The sequence below is a fragment of the Erpetoichthys calabaricus genome, chromosome 8, assembly GCF_900747795.2.
Source record: "Erpetoichthys calabaricus chromosome 8, fErpCal1.3, whole genome shotgun sequence".
NCBI lineage: Eukaryota > Metazoa > Chordata > Cladistia > Polypteriformes > Polypteridae > Erpetoichthys > Erpetoichthys calabaricus.
Genome location: NC_041401.2, coordinates 173,881,789 through 173,895,330, shown reverse-complemented (window position 1 = coordinate 173,895,330; position 13,542 = coordinate 173,881,789). Strand labels below are relative to the sequence as shown.

Below are 13,542 nucleotides of genomic sequence, written 5' to 3'. Positions count from 1 at the left end.
TGTGTTGTTGAAAGGTGAACCATCACCCCAGTCTGATGTCACATGTACTCTGGAGCAGGTTTTCTTCAAGGACCCCTCCGTATTTTGCTACAGTCACCCTTCCCTTAATTCTGACAAGACTCCTTGTCCCTGCCTCTGAGAAGCATCCCCATAATAAGATCCTTTGTTACTGTAGGGATGATATTAGACAGCGCCTGGTCTTCAACAGACATAGTGCTTGGACTTCTGCCCAAAGAGTTCAATTTTTGCCTCATCAAACCAGAGAATCTTTTTCCTCCTTCTCTATGAGTCCTTTAAATGCCATTTGGCAAGGTCCAAGTGGGCCATCATATGCTTCTTACACAAGAATGACACCTGTCTAGTCACTCTACCATGAACTCCAGGTTGACGGAGTGCTGCTGAGATAGTTGTCCTTCTGACCGGTTCTCTTATCTCAACAGAGGACTTCTGAAGCTCTGTCAGAGTGACTATTAGTTTCTTTTACACCTGAACATCTATCCATCCATTATCTAACCCACTATATCCTAACACAGGGTCACGGAGGTCTGCTGGAGCCAATCCCAGCCAACACAGGGCGCAAGGCTGGAACAAATCCCCGGGCAGGGTGCCAGCCCACCGCAGGGCTACACCTGAACAATGCCCTTATTTCCTGGTTAACCAGTTTGGCAGCCAACTCTAAGAAAAGTCTTGGTGGTTCCACAGTTCTTTCAATCCATAATTATTGAGGACTAAGAACACTCAAAGCCTTAGAAATGCATTCATCTCCTTGCCCTGATCCACGCCTCACCACAGTTTGATTGTGGAGGTCTAAAGAGAGTTCCTTGGACTTCATTGCATGTTTTTTGTCCTGACGTGCAGTTTGAATCGTGGACCTCATATATACACAGGCCTTCCTAAATGATGTCCAATCAGTTCAACGTGCCATAGGTGGACGCCAATCCAGTTCTCGACACATCTCAAGAATCAGGAAGGCAAACAGGACCACCTGACCACAACCTGGAGTGCCACAGCACAGGGTCTGTGAGTGAGAGATCTCAGTTTTTGATTTTGAATTGTGAGACTTCTGAACTCTTTTGAGACCCCCCACAATGGGACAACACACAGAAGCGTGACTGACGCGTCTGTTGAGGGTTGCTTGTCTGTCACCATGGCAACAGCAGATTCGCAGCACCACAGAAATAACGACAAGGTGACTGCTGCAAAGTGCCAGTCGGCCGATGTGTGATGCAGGGAACTTTCTAACTTGTCCACAGACCTGTTTGCTGTGTCTGTGTATAGTAAAATGGCAGATCCCGCTACAATAAATAACCTTGCCATTCCTGTTTCAAGTGGAATAAAGCTGGTAAAGTACTAAAGTACTGAGAGTCAGCCTCATCTTTGGGGTGCAAGACACCAACTCACATGTCACAGGAAAAATTTGAAAACCTTTCTGAAAACGTTCTCACTTTGTCATTATGGGTTATTGAGTGCAGACCGAACAGCAAAATGGCACGTGTATGCATTAAAATGAAATGTACAACACAATAAAGTGTGCAGAAAGTGAAGAGGTCTGAAAACTTCCTACGTGGAGTAGCTTTACCGATGGTTAAAGGGAGACTGAAAGAGAAAAGACCCTCGGGCCAAACTGATAGCCAGACTGAAGAGGCACAGGGGGACTTCACTGGAGGAGGAACCACAAGAATTGTGAGCAGGTAGAAATAACGAGAGTTTAACTGACTGTGGTGAGGCCGAAGGACACACTTCAGTGACACTTGAATATGACATCTTAATGGAGTGCGTCTCTATACTGCATTTCGTTTGAACACACATACCTGTACATACATTAACCCCCAAACACAAATCTGTTCAAATCAGTCAGCCATCTTTAGTGCTGTGTTTGCAGGGCAGGAACATCAACTCCTCATTCTCCTTCATCTTTATGAGAGCAGCTCGCTTTATTCAAAATGGACCAGACGCCTAACTCTTTAAATTGTATTTAATCTCTGACGCCTACAATGTCAACAACTTTTACTATCACTCACTGTTTCTCCTTTTAACTTTCTGTTTTATTTCCCAATACATTTCTTTTATTAAGTAGCATTAATCGCTGCAGTGGCAGGGGTAAGATGAGTCTAAATCAATTAAAGTCATATACAGTAATCCCTCCTCCATCGCGGGGGTTGCGTTCCAGAGCCACCCGCGAAATAAGAAAATCCGCGAAGTAGAAACCATATGTTTATATGGTTATTTTTATATTGTCATGCTTGGGTCACAGATTTGCGCAGAAACACAGGAGGTTGTAGAGAGACAAGAATGTTATTCAAAGACTGCAAACAAACATTTGTCTCTTTTTCAAAAGTTTAAACTGTGCTCCATGGCAAGACAGAGATGACAGTTCTGTCTCACAATTAAAAGAATGCAAACATATCTTCCTCTTCAAAGGAGTGCGCGTCAGGAGCACAGACTGTCATAAAGACAGAGGAAAGAAAACAAATCAACAGGGCTGTTTGGCTTTTAAGTATGCGAAGCACCGCGGCACAAAGCTGTTGAAGGCGGCAGCTCACACCCCCTCCGTCAGGAGCAGAGAGAGAGAGAGAGAGAGAGAGAGAGATAGAGTTTGTTTTTCAATCAAAAATCAATACGTGCCCTTCGAGCTTTTAAGTATGCGAAGCACCGTGCAGCATGTCGCTTCACGAAGCAGCTGCACAAAAGATAGCAACGTGAAGATAATCTTTCAGCATTTTTAGACGAGCGTCCGTATCGTCTAGGTGTGCGAACAGCCCCCCTGCTCAATCCCCCTATGTCAGGATCAGAGAAAGTCAGCGCAAGACAGAGAGAAAAGTAAGTTGGGTAGCTTCTCAGCCATCTGCCAATAGCGTCCCTTGTATGAAATCAACTGGGCAAACCAACTGAGGAAGCATGTACCAGAAATTAAAAGACCCATTGTCCGCAGAAATCCGCGAACCAGCAAAAAATCTGCGATATATATTTAAATATGCTTACATATAAAATCCCGATGGAGTGAAGCCGCGAAAGGCGAAGCACGATATAGCGAGGGATTACTGTATCCATTTTCAAACCTTCTTTATCTATTTAATATTGTACAGTTTAATGCATCAGGTAATGGCCTCTTCATCTGATCAGTTACAAGAATTCCAAATAAAATTACAGATGACCAGTGCTGGATTAACCATTAAGTAAAATAAGCACGGGCTTAAGGCATCAAGGGAAGGGGCACCACAGAAATGTTCCATTGCCAGATTTCCCATGAACCATATGGTGCAAAACTGCAAATGGTGCAGTGGAACCAGGGGCTCCCACATTAAGAGAAGAAAATTCATACTTCTATATTGTCACAGGAGGCTGGGGGACAGACCCAGCCGGGACGCCTGGAAGCACCGGGAGGTGGCGTATACGTCCCCCGGGCCACGAGGGGGCAACCGCCCTGGATCTTGAAGGGACCACGGGAGAGGAGCAAGGAGGCTCAAACCCACCACCAGGGGGCGCCCTGAGCCTCAGAGAGCCCGGGAATCATTCACTTCTGCCACACCCGGAAAGATGGAGGAAGATCCTTCCAGGGACTCCCGGAGTACTTCCGGGTGCAAGAGCGGCACTTCCACCACACCAGGAAGTCCTACTGTAAGAGCAACATCGAGCACCTGGTGCCCATCCGGGTGGGAATAAAAGGGGCTGCCTCCCTACAATCAGGGAGCTAGAGTCGAGAGCGGGAGCAGGATGAAGCTCCCGTGGAGAGAGGAAAGGCGACCCACGGACAGTGAGAGAGAGGCACGTATTAGGGGTGATTGATGCTGGGAGCACTGTGTGCCTATTGATGAAAATAAACGTGTGCTTTTATAAAAACGTGGTCTCTGTCTGGTGGTGTTCGGGCGTATCTTACAATATCTATCTATTATATAAAAACATTTTGGGTCGAGACATGATCATCTTGGGGAGACACTTTGAAGTCCCGCGAGACCACTTGCACGTCACGCCCTACTCACAAGCAATTTCTCTGAGACACTTTAACGTCCTGCGAGACAAAAGCCCAGCAGCTGTCCAGGCTTTTAAATGATCGTCGCACAGCGCGACATGCAGAACACGCAGCTCGGCAGCAGGAGCAGCAAGCCAGCCACTGAAGCATCTGCATCTTCTTAGTGTGCATTCAGTCCCCCCCCCTTCACAACGTGAGCAGCAGAAACGCGAAGTAGCAAGTGTGAAGCACGCCCCCCCCCCCCCCCGAGTGGTTGGCTGGGGGGTGGGCAAGCAAAGTGAACCCCCTAGTACAACAATAAGAATAAAAATAAAATAGCAATAATAGCGGCTGGAGGGCACTAAACTCTTTTAAGTGCTTAGGGCCTCTAAGGGTTTAATCCAGCCCTGCGTATGACCCACGTCAGGTCAGGTCAGGTCAGGTTGGGGAGCATGCACTGGTACAGCGCGTTGCTGCACCCACCACACAATGAAACAGCTTGGGATCCCAGTTGGCAACACCCCAGGCAGACACACAGTCCAGTCCCACCCTCTGGAAATGACCCTCTATCTGCTGAAGCCAGGTATTACGTGGGCGTCCCCTTGGCCTGGTCCAGCCGCTCGGGTCCTCAACAATGAGGGTCCTGTGAGCCAGATCACCCTCCGGTAATCGCACCACATGGCTGTAGTGCTGTGGTAATGTGCATCAGTCGGTTCTCCACGAGCAACCGTTCATTCAACACAAAGTCAAACCAGTGGTACCCAAGGATTTTCCGAAGTGACACAACACTGAAGGAGTCCAGTCTTCACCTCAGGTCACTGGATAGTGTCCATGTCTCGCAACCATATAATAAAACAGGAAGCACCAGGACTCTAAAGACTTGGATCTTCATCCTTTGGCATACATATTTGAGGCGCCACACACCCCTTTCCAGCAACCTCATGACACCCCATGCTCTCCCAATCTGTCTACTGACTTCATAGGAAGAGTCACCAGAGACATGAATGTCACTGCCGAGGTAAGTAAACCTGATGCTCATCTGCAAGTGAGTCGGAGGTTAAGTCGCCGTTTCAGTAGTTCCAAAGCTCTCTCCCAAGACATGAAGCCTCACTTGTGTAGCCTGCCTAATACTGCAATGTGATGGGGGCTACCACAAGTACGCGATGCTCATCGGACATTGCCCTGGCGTTTCTGTGGTTTAAAGGCTTTCTCTCGAATCACTAGGCTGCACTGCCTGCCGAAAAAGGCAATGCTGCCGTATGCCAGATTCTTACCAGAATTTTATTTATGTCTGTAGCACAGTTTAAAAACAACCAGTGGTTGACCAAAGTCAGTCCGTCAGTCAGTCTTTATCCATCCCACTATATCCTAACACAGGGTCATGGGGGTCTGCTGGAGCCAATCCCAGCCAACACAGTGCGCAAGGCAGGACGCCAGCCCACTGCAGGGTACACACACCTGCACACAAAGGACAATTTAGAATCGCCAATGCGCCTAACCTGCATGTCTTTGGACTGTGGGAGGAAACCCACGCAGACACGGGGAGTAGTGGGGCAGCACGGTGGCACAGTGGTAGCGCTGCTGCCTCGCAGTTCGGAGACTTGGGTTCGCTTCCCGGGTTCTCCCTGCGTGGAGTTTGCATGTTCTCCCCATGTCTGCGTGGGTTTCCTCCCACAGTCCAAAGACATGCAGCTTAGGTACATTGGCGACTCTAAATTGTCCCTAGAGTGTGTGTGTGTGTGTGTGTGTGTCCTGTGGTGGACTGGCGCCCTGCCCAGGATGTGTTCCTGCCTTGCGCCCTGTGTTGGCTGGTATTGGCTCCAGCAGACCCTCATGACCCTGTAGTTAGGATATAGCAGGTTAGATAATGGATGGATGAATGAAAGGTCAGTACGGGTCAAGGGACAAAATGATCAAATATGGGACATGTCCCGTATATGAGGGACGTCTGGCCACCCTACTCAAAATACAGCCCATTACAATAATCCAAACAAGAAGAAATACAAGCATGGATTAATGTCTCAAAATCCCCAAAAGAAAACATGTGCCTTACTTTCCTTAAAACTCTTAGATGATAAAAAAGAGGCCTTAACAGCAGCAATTATTTTCATTTACATATTAAAGTGAGCTAAACTGCCATCCTGATGGGTTACAGTCAAGCACCCCCCCCCCCCCCCCCCCAGCACTCAGCAGGGGGCACCACCTTTCTGATGATGTCATGTCATTCTGTACACTGCAGGTATCAAACTTTCAGCAGCTGGGCAGGGTGAAGGTGAGTCCTTGTGGCTTAAAGCCCCCTGCTCTAACCTCTACGCCACACTGCCTTTTTGCTGGTTTGCCAGTCTTGGAGTAAACAGGGGCTACCCATTGCTCCTCTGCCACTACCTTGAGGATAGTGGGCAGAAGATGGGCAGACTGAGTGCTTTTGTAATTAACATCTCCTGCTCCTCCTCCTCGTCTCTCACTCTCCAGAAGAACGGCAAGACGCCACCCTGCCAGCAGAGACCTGAAAGCCGCTGGTAAGTAGGTCAAAAACAGCAATTTGGGCAACAAGACAGCAGCACTGCTGAGCACCTGCACAGGTGTGCTGCGGCGTACATCCAATTAGGGGAGCGTCGAGCGGGGGACGCTTTTCATCACACACCCCTGGAGGGCATTGCTATTCAAAGTGTATTAGTTTTTACAAGGTACAGCAACATCTTCTCACTAAAGTTTTGATTTATCGCTTATCGACTGTCTTTGATATGTAAGTTGTTGCCAAAAATACACATAAATGTAAAAATGATGACACAGCAGACCTCTTTTGCTTCTTTAAAAGATGCGCCCGATGATTTGCCAAATAGCACGTGACATCTGCCTGCTATTTTCAAACAAAGGCTCAGTCACGGTGGCGGTGTTAAATTGTAAGACTTCTAGGACGGCGCACGTGCAGATCGGCGTAACGGGTCGAATGAAAAAACAGACATTTCTTGTACAGCACACAGGCCACAGACGGAGTGTTTGTGTCCTCTAGTATCGGCTCTCAGTTTTTCTAATCTTATCATGTTTGCATTTACATTTATTCATTTAGCAGACGGATCAAGGAAACATTAGTGAGGGAACTGTTTGGGAGCAGGTGTCACAGGACAAGGTTACCACATTGAAGAGCCCAAAACAAAATGCAAGCGAGTTACGATGACTTAGTTACCGGACTAAGGATCAAAGCCATTCAGAGCGCAGGAGAGTCTGCAGAGGCTCAGCAGTTTGGATGGAGGTGGGCAGCTCATTCCACCAGCTAGCAACGACACATTGAAAGAGTCTGAACTGAGACTTGATGGGATGCATCATCAGCAAACCTGAGTGGGTGAGAAGAAGCACAGGACCTCACAATTGTCTCCATATAAATACACCGTAGGTGCTGACCCTCCGACTACTCCGTAGAAAGACATTGAGGATTTCAACTTCACGCAGCCAGTGTAATGATCTGAAAACAGGAGTGCCATGTGCCCGCCTCAGCTGGTTGAACACAAGATGCACCCTTCTCTACTTCAAGGACTTTCAGAACTCGACTTGATGGTTTTTTTTGGAAGAAATAAGTGGACAGAACTGGCGAGCTTTGTTGGGCTGAATGGCCTGTTCTCGTCTCGATTGTTCTAATGTTCTCCTGCCTGGCCTTGCTTTCATGAAGGTTGGATTCATAAAGAAGGGTGATTATAATAAAAATGCTGTAAAAGTTAAAACAGCAAACAAGTGTGTTGATATTTTGATAGAATGAATGGAAGGAAACAACTAGGAAATGAAAAGACAAAAAAAAGAGTATGGAAGATAAAAATTTATACTATAAGCATAAATAGCATATATTAGCATTAATAGCCTTAAAAGTAATTAACAGTTTCTAAAGTATTAGATTTAGCTTAATTTAGACATGACAAGCTAATAAGATATGACAAGCAAATAGTTAAATAAAGATATTAGTTAAGGCTTGAAGGAAAATTACCAGTATTAGGAAAGGAAGGATAGAACAGGAAAAGAATGACGTACAGAAACTACCTGAGGACAGGATAAGGGGGAATGAGAACACATGTGGCTTGAAGGTCAGAAAACAAGGAACAATACCAGTAACAAAATGCAGGAAAAATGGTCACGGTAGGCATGTGAGAAACCAGCTGGAATAGTGAGTCAGCAGAAACAGCAAAGGCATTGATACAAAGTCAAGACGATGTCATGTATGAAAACTAAAATTAGTATATTCATGTACTAACATAAATAAATATAGAGCAATATATAAGCATTAGCCTTAGTGTAGATATTACTGCAAGTCAGGCCTGCCACGCAAAGAATTAAATAAAGGTACATGCTATATTTCATTTTAATTAAAGCTTAGCATCAGCCGCTAAATAAAAAATAGCTTGAAGGCCAAGGGAAAGGAAATGATAAAAGAGTGTCCAAGAATGGAAGAAGGGAACATCTGATCAGCCTAGGCCAATCATAATAAGCAAAACAGAAACTAAAAATGGACAATAGACACTAACATACCGGGGGCCAGCTGTAGGGGAGTCAGGCGATAATAATCATTCCCATGACAACTCGACATATCGGCTGGACAGGTGCAGAGGGGAGTCAGAGAAAAACAGCGAATGAGCTAATATGAGCGAGGTCAGAGTGAGAAGAATTTACTATATAAGTTTTGGGCTCTGAACTGTTCAGGGCTCAGCTCAATTTGGCCGTATTGGGTTAAGTTGTTATTATTATTGTTATTTTATTGCAATAAAACCATAGACTCTGTTTGCCTATCCTCTGAGTCCTAATAGCCTTCATTTCAGGTAAAAAGCCTTGTGGTGACAATTTTTCGCCACGACAAGAGCAGGCAGGAGCGTCGAAAAATAAGACAGACAAAGCAGGCATTGGCGTAATACTCGGTGTGTTAGGTGGCCTTGTTAACTGATAGATAGATAGATAGATAGATAGATAGATAGATAGATAGATAGATAGATAGATAGATAGATAGATAGATAGATAGATAGATAGATAGATAGATAGATAGATAGATAGATAGATAGATAGATAGATAGATAGATAGATAGATAGATAGATAGATAGATAGAGCCATGAAGGACAGAAGGGCATCCCAGCTGGACAAAAGCATAACCTTCTATCAAGATGGAGTGCCAGGGGATGGGCAAGTGGAAGCCATCCCCATATGTTACGTGGCAGTGGTCCAATGGAGGCATCCCAGCTTGGACTCCTGCAGGGGCTCATGGGAACTGGTGTGCTGCAAGAGGACGCTGTCGTGGAGTTAGAGTTGGGAAGCAGTGGGCAACACTCAACTGGAGGCCAAAGGAGAGATAGAATTTCATTATTTGTATGATTATTGGCTGTGCTTCATTGTACAAAGTGCTTAGTGGGTAGAAACATACATTATTTAAACTTGTGACTGTGTTGGGTATTATTGGGTCTGGAGTTTGGAGCTTGGTGGCATCACCCATTGGTTATAATACATATATATGAAAGGCCCTCTATGAAAAATACCAAAGGCAAAATAGATATAGTCATAGTCAGATAGTGTTATAGTGTAAAATTTCAGGTATAAAAAGTGCTTTCAAAGAAGCATCTTGAAACATGTTAGCTATATAAATAATTGGCCCATGATATACTGCAAGCTTTCACGACTCTTCATAATACAATACAATACAATACAATACAGATAGACAATACAATACAATACAATTTATTTTTTTAGAGCCCAAAATCACACAGAAGTGCCGCAATTGACTTTAACAGGCCCTGCCTCTTGACAGCCCCCCAGCTTTGACTCTCTAAGAAGACAAGGAAAAACTCCCAAAAAGAAAACCTTGTAGGGAAAAAAATGGAAGAAACCTTGGGAAAGGCAGTTCAAAGAGAGACCCCTTTCCAGGTAGGTTGGGTGTGCAGTGGGTGTCAAAAGAAGGGGGTCAATACAATACACTACAATACACAGAACAAAGCACAACTAATCCTCAATACATTATAAAAATAAAAATTTTAGAAGTACGGAGCAGAATTTAACAGTAGATGATATCACATAGGGCGGCACGGTGGCACAGTGGGTAGCGCTGCTGCCTCGCACTTGGGAGACCTGGAGACCTGGGTTCGCTTCCCGGGTCCTCCCTGCGTGGAGTTTGCATGTTCTCCCCATGTCTGCGTGGGTTTCCTCCGGGTGCTCCGGTTTCCTCCCACAGTTCAAAGACATGCTGGTTAGGTGGATTGGCGATTCTAAATTGGCCCTAGTGTGTGCTTGGGGTGTGGGTGTGTTTGTGTGTGTCCTGCGGTGGGTTGGCACCCTGCCCGGGATTGGTTCCTGCCTTCTGCCCTGTGTTGGCTGGGATTGGCTCCAGCAGACCCCCGTGACCCTGTGTTCGGATTCAGCGGGTTGGAAAATGGATGGATGGATGATATCACATATGAAGATTTGGATATATTTAAAGTCCCCTATATATTTAGAGATATGAAAGGCACTATATAATAGATAGATAGATAGATAGATAGATAGATAGATAGATAGATAGATAGATATGAAAGGCACTATATAATAGATAGATAGGAAAGGCACTATATGATGGAGAGATAAAACTTTATTTGTCCCCAGGAGGAAATCTGGCTTTTTACAGAAGCTCTTTAATTTATTAAATAGGTAGATAAATAAGTAAATAAATAAAATATACACATACTTTGGTCTTAACACACACTGCAGTTACTATAAAGCAAGAAAAATTTTAAAGAAAGAAAAGTTCTGACTTGGCTGTCAGTGTGCCAGTGGTGCGTATTGCTGTTGGTATAATGGAGCCCCCCGTAGTGTTTCCTCACACACTTCTGCTGAGTTATTCATTGTCTGAAATTCCTCAGTGTTGTTGTGTCAGAAATTGGATGTGCAGCGTTGTCATAATGGCACTCAGTTTTATTTTCATTCTCTCCTTTGCTATGACCTCCAGGAGGTCCAGAGTGTGTCCCCTAACTGAGCCTGCCCTTTTAATTAGCTTGTTGATTCGGTGGTCCTCTCTTCAAGTGATATTTGCAGCCCTGCACACCACACTGGCCATCACAGAGCTGTAGAAGATGTGAAGGACGTCACTTCCCACATTAAAGTAACACAGTCTACTCTGCCCTATCTTATACAGTTCCTCTGTGTTCCAAGACCAGTCCAACCTGTCATTGATATGGACCCCCAAGTACTTATATGAGCAGACCACCTCTTCATCCACTCCTTGAGTGGACACAGAGGCTCTTTGGTGTGTTGAAAGTCAATACGCAGTTCATTGGTTTTGCTGATGTTAAAACGTTTCTCAAAGTTCTCCCCCTGACTCCTCTCCTCTGTCTCGCCCCCCTTTATCAATACACCCCATAAGTGCAGAATGATCTGAGAATTTCTGAGCTGCTGTTACATTTGTAGTCGGTGGTGTACAGAATGAAGAGAAAAGTTGGAGCATTGCACATTTTTATTTACTTCATCCAAGAGTCGGTTATTACATTTGTGATTACTGAACAGCTTTTTAACAAGGAGTTTTATTCAAAAGTAACAGCAATAACAGAATGCGAGTCCGTGTGTAAGCAGACAACATTACAATTCTGCTTTATAACAGCACTTTACAATGGCATTAAAGACGGAGCATAAATTGGCTTGTGGTGGCTCAATGGCTTTTATACACAGCACAGTTCAATCCCAGTGATGTGAAAATGGCGTCGACTGATGTGTGTCATTGCTAGCGGTGGTGGGTCTGTGGCTAACTGGTGTTCACGTTTCTTCTTCTACATAACATTTTTGAAAGAATACCAAACAGCATATGAAAAATAAATTCAAAATGGCCAACACCAGCTTAGCATCACTATCAATATCACCCTAGGAAAGGAGAAGAGCAACTGAAATGAGTCCCCCTGTCAAGCTATTAATATTAAATAAAACACAGTAATTTGTTAAAATTAAATATGTAATTAAGAACTGATTTATTGTGTAACGAGAAAACATTAGCTGAGAATGATCTTTTCAGATTTGAATTCCAGTTTGAAGGTACACGGAAGCAGAAGCAGCTCGGATAAACGGTAACGGTAAACGGCACAGATAAACAGTAGCATGTGCTTAGTCTGTGGCATGTTATGCCATTATGGAAATTTTTTTGTGTCATGGCATAAGCTGTAATCCTGCCCTGTCCAGTGTGCCACATGTTGCGTGCCCAGCACCAGCAGATTGATGGCAGTTTCCTTTCTAAATCTGTGCTACGCTCATATCAGTTAGTTCAGCAGCACCTTTCCTGTGTAATTAATCAATTCAAACACAGCGTAGCCGCAAGCTGATAACATCAGCTCTTTACAGTAATAGTCAGCAAATTGTATTAGTTCAATCAATTCAGTCTTATATATGCTTGCATAATTGTTTTCCCATTCCATTAATTTTCAGAGATGTGACATTTGTGACTTTTTTTTGTTCTCGTACAGCAGTAGCAGGCAGGTGCTGGGGTGTGAGCTGATTATATGTGACCTCCACACCATCTCACTGACTTGTGTTGGGCATCTGAGCGGCTATCGAACAAGTAGAAGAGGAAAATACCCACCTTAATAAGGATATGTGTCTGTCTGCATGTCTGTCTGGTTGCTGTGTCTCTGCCATTCCAATAGATAGTGCATGCCAAACACTTTTAATATTAAAATGCATTGCATTTGTCATTCCAACAGATGGCACATCAAAAACATCAACACTGCTTTCATGACTCCCATACCAAATGGCATATAACAGAAGCATGCAATGCAAACATTGATTATTTAGACTTAGATGGGTAGCACAGCTAGTGTAAAATATTCAAGCAACTGAAGCAGTAAACTAATTCATAGCTAAAGTCGTCCAGAATGTTTCTCCATGTTTGTAAATTCACCAAGGCTTTTCAATAGAAAATTCTGAATTTTCAAACCTTTCTTCAGAGCAATCTATTTGAGATACCTGAATAGAAATTGAACTGCATTTCTTGGAAGAGTAAGTATGTCACATTTCATCAGAATGAGTCCACTGGGAGCCAAGTCGTTGCATGTGGACAGACATGCAGACAGACATTGACTATTGCAATAGGTGCTCTGATCATTATATACGTGAATGTGCCTGGAGACAGGCACAGGTCAGAATATTCTGGTTAAGGAACTGCTTGTCAAAGTTAGAATCAAGGTAAATGAAAAAGACAAACAAAAGGTCCTAACACTTCAAAGACTGTATGGAAGCACCTCTGAGCTTCTGATAACAGAGATTTAAGACAGGAATACATTTCGCAGATATGAAGAGGTGTGCCAGTGTGTCCTGGATTCACTTCCTGGGTCCTCCCTGCGTGGAGTTTGCATGTTCTCCCCGTGTCTGCGTGGGTTTCCTCCCACAGTCCAAAGACATGCAGGTTAGGTGGATTGGCGATTCTAAATTGGCCCTAGTGTGTGCTTGGTGTGTGTGTGGGTGTGTTTGTGTGTGTCCTGCGGTGGGTTGACACCTTGCCCGGGATTGGTTCCTGCCTTGTGCCCTGTGTTGGCTGGGATTGGCTCCAGCAGACCCCTGTGACCCTGTGTTCGGATTCAGCGGGTTGTAAAATGGATGGATGGATGGATGCCAG

The 13,542-nt window shown here is 44.7% G+C and overlaps 1 protein-coding gene across 3 annotated transcripts in view; it reads right to left on the bottom strand.

Moving 5' to 3' along the window:
• Positions 1-13,542, bottom strand: part of arhgef19 (Rho guanine nucleotide exchange factor (GEF) 19) — a 144,038-nt gene that overhangs the window by 118,837 nt on the left and 11,659 nt on the right. The window lies entirely within an intron of this gene.